Consider the following 8,558-nt stretch of genomic DNA (forward strand, 5'->3'; position numbering starts at 1 on the left):
GGTGTTCCTCAAGGTCTTGGTGTCTTAATGTGATATTCTGGAGGGATTTTTGACCATTTTTATAAATTCTCGAGTAGTAAAAAAAGGTTAAATTTAGCACCAAATCTGTGTAACAAATGGTATCAACCCAAAAATTGACTCAACAACTTATGAGACATAATAGAGCATGGGAATGACTATCATATACTTCTATCATAATGTTCTAAGCCCTTATACGCTTTTACAATTTATTTTAAATAATTAATTAATTCATGTTTGTATCTGATTTATGACTAGAACAACTTGACCCACAGTGCTGAGCTGCATCTCAAGTTAATCTTCAGGTTCCCAGCTTTCAGATGATGTACACCACTTCTATGTGACATGTACTGTTGACTTTTTATCTACTCCTGAACATCCCTGTGCAACAGCCCTACCCCTCTAAAAAAAAAAAAAAATGGGGCAGAATGGGTTAACAGTCTGAATATTGGGACTCCTATGCACATTAAAACAAATACTTCTTGCACATGCAACACCCAAGGCTCTCTCTTCCTCCCCAGAAATGCAGCTAACCTAATGTGAGTGGCATTCATTTGACAGCAATTTAGGAACAATTTGAAGCCATTGCGGGACCTTTCTCTTTCATGCTGTAGTGCTGATCAATAAATCCCCCCAGGATGTTATTCAAACACATATACAGCAATATGCCTTCCTGAAAAACACTGTGATATTGACCCGTTTTTCTTGCCCTGCAGGCCTTCTTATTTTCTCAAAGAAAGGGTAACCCAGGAGACAGACATTGTTGTGGCCCTCTCTGCTCTATGCAGGTTTTCTGGCTTTTATGGCTCTAACACCATGGCTCTCTGTCACAGTTTCTTCAAAGCCTTCTCACACCGCTGCAATGCATTCTGTACGGCTGACATTTAAGAGAAAGGAAACGCGGGACAATCTATTTGTAGGTGTTTTATCTGAGCTTGTTAGACGGGCCTGCATTTGTTTTTAAATTAAGCGCACCTATTGGGAACTTCTGGAATCATCATTAAAGTCATTATTTTTGCATATTGTAGTCTACAGAAAATGCATCAGAGGTATTCAAAAGAAAACCAATACTCAAACATGTCACTCACACTTTCTGTCCTTTCAGTGACTTATCAGTGTTGCTGCACCCCGAGGCTCACTGCTGAAAGTAAGAAAAATGTGAGGCCAATCCAGCATCTCATGCATAGTGATGAATGATGATAATCTGTACTGGTGTGAATAGTGTAACGCTGCACTAATCAATTTTTTTTTTTTTTTTTTTTTATGGAAATGGGAAAAATGACTACAAGAAATGTGAAAGCTCATAGCGACAAACCCACAGATAATTATCACCCGACTCTGCAGCTCCTCTCCGATTCCATGGAGGTTTGTAGTGTTTAAGCTATATGGTGGTCGACTTTACTTTTTTGATTCAGTCTTAGCGCTCAGCAGCAAAAAAAACACAAAAACAAAATTCCCTCCCTACCAGCACCAAATATCACGCAGACAAAGTCAGTGACTAGCTGATCAACAACAACAACAACAACAACAACAACAACAACAACAACAACAACAACAACAGCAGAACATTTAGGAAGTAAAAAGTAAAATATTTTCCTCAGGATTTAGTGGAGAGAGCAAAACCGAGCTAAAATAATCAGCCCATCTAAAACTAAAGTGCACTTGGAGAGCGCAGACCTCCACTAAGACAGGTTTCGTGTTTTTGTTTATGTTGAGATGAGCAGTACGTCATGAACGTGTCATCAGTTACACTGCACATGTCTTAAAGCCTGTGGTGTTAATGCACAGGCTGAGCGGAGTTATTAAAAAAAATTCCCAAAGCCAGATCATGATCTGGATCGCCACCAAAATCTAATGGATTGTTCGTTGTGCCAAACCCCACCCCTCCAAAAAATGTCATTCAAATCCATCGCGGACTTTTGGAGTTATTCTCCAAACCAACAAACCAACAAACCAACATACCAACAAACCAACAAACCAATGCCGGTGAAAACATAACCTCCTTCCTAGGCCTTCGGCCTTGGCGGTGGTAAAAAACTATATCGGTTTAAGAAGTGTACGTTATATTTAGAATATTTTCATCGCTTTACCTCGCCGTCAGACAGCCCTTTCCGACAAGGAAGTGAAGCAGTTATATCACTGTAATCAAAGCCACCAGACTCCATTCACAAAAACAGTAATTTTAGCTTGCAGAACGCGGGAGTTGCTGGTCCACTGCTGCTAGTTTGTTTGTGTTGTGTGATCCGACTCAGATGACCGACCGCCATCTAAGTTACTGTATGTAACTGAAGGATGTATATATATATACTGGACATGTGGTAGTGTAATCATGCAGAAACCTACATCAGGTAACATGTGAAAAAGTTTTAAGAAGGGCTTAGGAAAATTGCTTTTTGACACTAAAACATATACTTCGACCAAAATTTTAATGTTCAGAGTTGAATAGATAGCAACACCACTGGGATGCTACAGAATGATATAAAAACCTCAAAAATAATAGACCCACGCTTTAAGCTATTTTGACCACCACATAGACACTGAAACACTCCCAACATGAAGGTGCTAAAACAGGCCTTTTTCACAGCAGACATTTATAGAGATACACTGATGTATTGAATCTGGAAAACCACCAGTGACACAAGTAACATTACTGCTGGCTCTGCTCCACATGAGTCTCCCAATAAGCCTTGCCAGTGAACTGGTAAACCCTAACTGAATGCTGCCTTCATTAACGTTATCAATTACACCTGTGCTTATGTCATGTTGTTCATCACCACCTTTTGAATGTACAGTAAGTGTAATATAAGTGTAATATTCACTCAATCTTTAGCTCAATCTGATCCACCAACTCCATGAAAAATATCTGTCTCTCTTTATTTAGCTAAATGTGTTTAAATGAAGAAAGAAACAGGCATTACCTTCATATTAAAAGTTGTTTCGGGTACTACCAGCCAGGAGCAAAGTTCCATGGGATTCACAAGTAAGATATGGCGAGCACTCAAACACTTCATGCATTTTTCTTTTGAAGGTTTTCAGAAAAAAAATACAAGAAAAAATGTGTAAATGCTCGTCCTAGTCATTAGTATATGTTCTACTTTCATCAGTTATTTGTTTACTTTGGCTACCGCTCTTTCGATATGTGTACACACGGCTTGTTTGAGTTTGCAGGTGGGGATGAACAGATCAATACTAAAAGTATTGATCCCATAATACCTGTGTCATTTAGAAAACTATTGATTTTCAAAAGAGAAGGATCAATGTGATAAATACAAAAAAAAATGCTGTCTCCCTTCTCTGTTTTGCACAAAAATACTGATCCCATTTCTTTTTTCCATTTACTGCTCAATCATTACAGAATCACATAATTACAACAGTCAAAGAAGAGATTAACTGCTGAAGTGCATCTTATACCTACCCATGATGCCCTGCTTTACCAGATTGTTTTCCACTTACTGAATCAACACAGTCCCACAGCGCTCAGAGGTTTTGGTATTACCGAAAATATTGTTCAAACACACATCAGAATGAATCTGGAGATTGAGCATACAGACTACTTGCCTGCAGCAAAAGAAAAAACAAAGAGAATGAAGCTTCAGTGATCCAAACGCACTTCCCCAACGGATGCCAAACATCTGGGCTTCATTTACACCTTGAAGTCAAGTTGTTGAGGTTGCATGATGCTTTTTTAGCTCACATGGTTGTCATATGATAGCTGTTAGAGTCAGTGTTTTTTTCCTGCTTGGTGGTGCAAGTTTGAGTTACACCTAATTCATCACGTGGATGTTGGACTCCCCCTTTAGAGACAACACAGTAGGAATGCCTGTTTGTTGTTTGACATGTCCTCTGCTGTAAAATTGATGGTATCATTCACTGAGTTGATGTGATTCTGAAAGCCACTACCTTGCAGGTTCTTTTTTTCCACCCAATGTGTCATCCACATGTCTGAAACAGTGAAGCTCCTGCCTTGTATATACCTTCGCTGGTAAAACCAAAATTGGTGGTGTTGTCCATCAGTACATGTAGGCTGCAAGTGACTACTTATAGTTTTATACAAACTGACAGTGGTTTGTGCTTTGTTTGCTCCAGTCTACCAGAACAGCGGCTGCATAGAGAGGCGAAGTCACGCCCCTTCTAGTGGACCTCAATGGGACTTTGTTTCGGAAAATATATGTATGGTAGTCAATGGCGAGAGACAAATATTTTTTTCATCCCGTTTGATTTGTGCCATGAATCACACATATGATGTTTGTCAATTTAAAAGATAATTTTGCAAGTCAAGAAAGTCGCAGTTTCTCGTAGTATCATTTAGTTTTGTGTGAAACCGCTCAGTGAACTACATCTCTCGTATCGCACAATGTACGTCACCAACACTAGCTAGATAACTTAGCTATGTTCCACGCTCAAATGTAATGTTATCTTACCTGATGTGTTTTATCCAGCGACTCCTGGTCTTTTTATCAGCCAGGGAGCGAAAGAACGAGCGAGACCCGTTGCTCGTGGGAGTACATCCAAGTACGAAACACATCGTAGCTTCAGCGAGAGAGACTTTCTATTTACATATTTTCAGTCTTATACTTCAACAGTTTTAGAACAAACCAAGACCGCGACTTGCAAAATTATGTTTTAAATTGACAAGCATCATATGTGTGATTCATGGCTCAATTCAAACAAAATGACTTTGACGTATAACGTATTTGTCTCTCGCCGTTTTTCCAAAATAAGGTTCCATGGTGGTCCACAAGAAGGGAAGACTTTGCCTTTCTATACTGTAGTGTTGTGTTGATCCTCAGTGGTAACAGGAGTACTAGAAACTCTTTCGCTTTACAGGGAGTCATTTGAGTCGTAGTAAATATAAATTAATATTTCTTTATCTAACTGTGATGCACAACTGTTTTACTGTTTCAAACCTTGAAGTAAACCACACTGACTGCTGGTTTTCATAAGTTTTAAGTGAGAATATGTAACTTACGAGAGGAAATAACACATTCCTCCTTTGACAAAAGAAAAGTTGAATTCATAAACACTAAAACACAATGCTACTCAATGCAATAAGCATTTTGCTGCTACAGCCTAAAGGTCTTTGCACACCAAGTCCGTATTTTTCATATGCGTTTTTTTAATCCATCATCCGATAAAAAATGTTACGCAAAGAAACCTTGCACACTGAGTCTGATGCGTTTTATTGTTCTATTTGTTGTGAAAATTCGCAGTACGAGACAAAACTGAATTATTTATGTGGATGCAATGGATAGCGCTAGTCCCAAACGGGGCTAATGAATGAATTACATTAGCAAGAAGCTATCGTTTAGCTGCCTAGAGCACAATCACCACACACATCCTTTGTTTTGTGACCATCCCTGATTCCAAGCTGTTCTGCAACCACCTGCCACAATCTATCTTTAAATTCTGCATCTCTGTTTTCTTTTATTTCTTTGTCGTAAAGTGCTTTCTGCTGGGAGACGTCAATCAGTTTATGAGATGTCATTTTGGATGATGATGTTTGCACAGGCAGTGGCACGGAGTGGTCAAACAAAAAATGCAGACTTGGTTTGCAAAGGCCTTTACTTGGTCTGGGATGACCAGTAGCTTAGGGTGGCTAATCTTTAACACTAAATATTGCTAATTTTTGCTTTTGACCACAGTGGCTGGTGCTCAGTGAAAGTTACATTGACTGGCTTTAACATCACTTCTCTATTAGACAGTGACAAAGCGCTAACCGTTCAGCTCAGTAACAATTAGCTGCACTGTCAGGGTTAAAGCATCGATGCCGATCAGTCTGTCATTGCACTGTGTGGGCTTTAGTATAACGACTTTTTGATTTGTTTTACATAATGAACAAAGGGAGACTACTGTATTAGTAGATTGACCAAACAGTAGATTGGTTAATATCTCATTCATCCTCTTTATTTCAGTATAATGACTTAATGAGCGAGTGTCTTCTGAATGTGTTTAACGAGGATAAGAAAAGGCCGCTGGAGCAACAGGTCGGTCTTTCAGGAGGTGGTGTGAGAAACACTGGATGGGAAATAGAGTTGTGGGAATGTTGGGTGAAAAAGGGGGCACGCTGGCAGACAGAACGGAGGACCACGGGGCTGGTCTTGTTCCCAGTCGGGCCAGGACCTGCGAGCACGAGGTGGACACCCCTCATCAGCCCCCGTCCCCACCCCTACACTTGCCTTCCAGGCTCTCATTTTCCACATGATTAGCTTGCCACCTGTCCTCCGGCTGGCCCTTGGCCTCCGGGCCGCCCGCGTCACGGCACCATTTAGCACTGGCAAGATTTTCACTGAGACATGCTTCATCACTGTGAACCTGATAGAAAGAAGGTCTAAAAAAAGTATTTCATGGATTTATGTTTTGCTTCGTGAACAGGTTAAGTGATGTGGAAAGTTATGTTGTATATCAAATAATTGATCAGTTTTCGTCCCACGTTTTATTTATTCACATTATTATCTCTCGGAAAAATACAATGTTAGAGTCATGATTCTATAGTTTTATAGATTCACAACTCAAAAAGCAAAGTTTTAGCAGAAATAAACCGGCCCAAAAATAAACATTGATGATGTCAGTAACACTTACCTGGAGTTGCTTCAGTTTTCGATGACATGTCATGTCAGTGTAGTTCTTTTATGAATCAGCGGAAGGCACTGTTTACTACAGAATAGCTGCTCTTCAGCTCCGTAGCCGAGCTGACTGCTGAACAGCCATGATGCTTTCTGCTCAGATGACAATGTGAACGGATTCATTTGCTTCTGGTACGATCACAGTATCGCCATAGATAGTATTAATGCATACAGATATTATATACATTTGAATAAGTATATGTAAAATAACTCCAACCTAGTACCAGTCTTCAAAATTGTTTAGGCTTCATTGAATCATGAATTATTGCTCATCAAATCAACAACTGTTATTGACAATGAATGATTGATAATGAGTGTCGCACTGGGTCAGTCTACAAGGAACACTGTGTTGCTACACTATATTGTGATGTAAACAATATACAGCTTTGAACTGCATGTTTTCCTGTTTCTGTATACCATCATTACTTTTTCCTCCAAATACTTTTATCAGAGTTTGGACAAGATCTATCACGTCACACTGTTGAGCCCCATATGGTTGCTCTCTGTTTATAGTAACCATTGGTTATTTATTATGTTTGTCTTTTACTTATTGATCTGCGTCACATTTATTTATTTTTATTTTTCAGTTATTGACCTCAGTTTGTGATTCACCTTTTCTTTCTATTTTTAACCAGTTTATGTGTGAGTTAGGTTCACTAATATACATACTAACTTGGGCTGTCAATTGATTAATATATTTATTTGCGATTAATCGCATGATTGTCCATAGTTAATCGCGATTAATCACAAATTAATCGCACATTTTTTTATCTGTTTAAAATGCACCTTAAAGGGAGATTTGTCAAGTATTTAATGCTCTTATCAACATGGGAGTGGAAAAATATGCTGCTTTATGCAAATAAATGTATGTATTTATTATTGAAAAATCAATTAACAACACCAAACAATGACAAATATTGTCCAGAAACCCTCACAGGTACTGCATTTAGCATAGAAAATATGCTCAAATCGTAACATGGCAAACTGTCAGTGTGTCAGTGTGCTGACTTGACTATGACTTGCATGTGATGCATGTGATTATCATAAAGTGGGCATGTCTGTAAAGGGGAGACTCGTGGGTACCCATAGAACCCATTTTCATTCACATATCTTGAGGTCAGAGGTCAAGAGACCCCTTTGAAACAGCCATGACAGTTTTTCCTTTCCAAAATTGTATTTTTTAATAAACTGAATTTAAAAATAATTTAATCTCCTTCCCAACAAGCTAGTATGCCATGGTTACCCATGATTCCTTAGGTTTTCTAGTTTTATATGAGTATCTTCACTCTAGCTTTAAATCTGAACCCACTACAACCACAATTGCGTTACCTTTGACAGCCCTAATGCTTACATATATTTTGATTTGTCCATTGTCATTTTATTGTTTCAAGTGAGTAGCATACTCATGTGACTCAGGTCACATGACCACCTGAGTTTTAAAGTTTGAGCACCTGCTCTCACTAAACTACAGACCCTGCTGAAGACTTGAATTGATTTTTAATTTTGGATGTTTCCTATACCAAGGACGTCTTTTCAAAGTAAGCTGGAGACTTGCTGTTTCTTATTGTTATTCAACAAATGTTGAAATTAACTTTGGTCCGAATCTTAAAATGAGTGTTTGTCTCACGGTACAGGTGAATCCAGATTATGTTAAAGGTGCGCTTCTTGTGCAAACTGACAGAGGCTGATTTCATTCCTCTCCTCTGAATACATTTTCCACCTGTTTGAACCTGTTGTGTGATGCACAGTGGCGTAGCGCGACACACCGTGTTATCCCTTGGTAATTCAGCCCGCTGGTAATACATTTATGCTCCGTCAGAGCAAGGGATTGGCCCTGACCCATGTTGGCCTCGCCTCTGATGTTGGTGGCTTTAGACAGCAGGGACAAAGAGAGGGTTACTAAAGAGGGATGGAGGT

The sequence above is a fragment of the Sebastes umbrosus genome, chromosome 1 (assembly GCF_015220745.1).
Source record: "Sebastes umbrosus isolate fSebUmb1 chromosome 1, fSebUmb1.pri, whole genome shotgun sequence".
NCBI classification, from domain to species: Eukaryota; Metazoa; Chordata; class Actinopteri; order Perciformes; family Sebastidae; genus Sebastes; species Sebastes umbrosus.